Consider the following 426-nt stretch of genomic DNA (forward strand, 5'->3'; position numbering starts at 1 on the left):
ATTCCTTTGCCAGGTCGTCGGCCAGCATCACCACTATGTTAGGAGGTCGTTTCCCCGCCGCTGTGGTCGTCCCCAACACGCCCGCCACCAACAAGAACGACCACGCTTTCCACGCCAACATCTCTGCCTGGAAAACAATGTAAATAATAGAGCCTGTATAATGGCTAAATACACGTTATCAATAAGTGTCGTGTGGTATCAGTGGTGTGTGGTATATAGATATGCAAACACGACAGAATGTGTTTTCTGTATGAGGCGAATGAGGTGATAGATACATGGGTACGTAAATTAGGGGTGATAAGAGATAGGGTGGGAAGGGGCTATCTACCGCTTCATCCCATGCTCCAACGTTCACTTGGATATGGGGCAAACGATTAACTATAATTATTAGATAAAACTGATTATGATTTTTTTATGTCTAACTGA

The 426-nt window shown here is 44.4% G+C and overlaps 1 long non-coding RNA gene across 1 annotated transcript in view; it reads right to left on the reverse strand.

Annotated features, from left to right (window-relative positions):
• Window positions 1–52: 52 nt before the first annotated feature.
• Window positions 53–426, reverse strand: part of LOC119585433 — a 903-nt gene continuing 529 nt past the window's right edge. The window contains exon 2 of the long non-coding RNA XR_005229887.1: window positions 53–127. This is a non-coding gene — a long non-coding RNA (uncharacterized LOC119585433). The remainder of the gene's footprint in view (window positions 128–426) is intronic.

Source organism: Penaeus monodon, chromosome 19, assembly GCF_015228065.2.
Source record: "Penaeus monodon isolate SGIC_2016 chromosome 19, NSTDA_Pmon_1, whole genome shotgun sequence".
NCBI lineage: Eukaryota > Metazoa > Arthropoda > Malacostraca > Decapoda > Penaeidae > Penaeus > Penaeus monodon.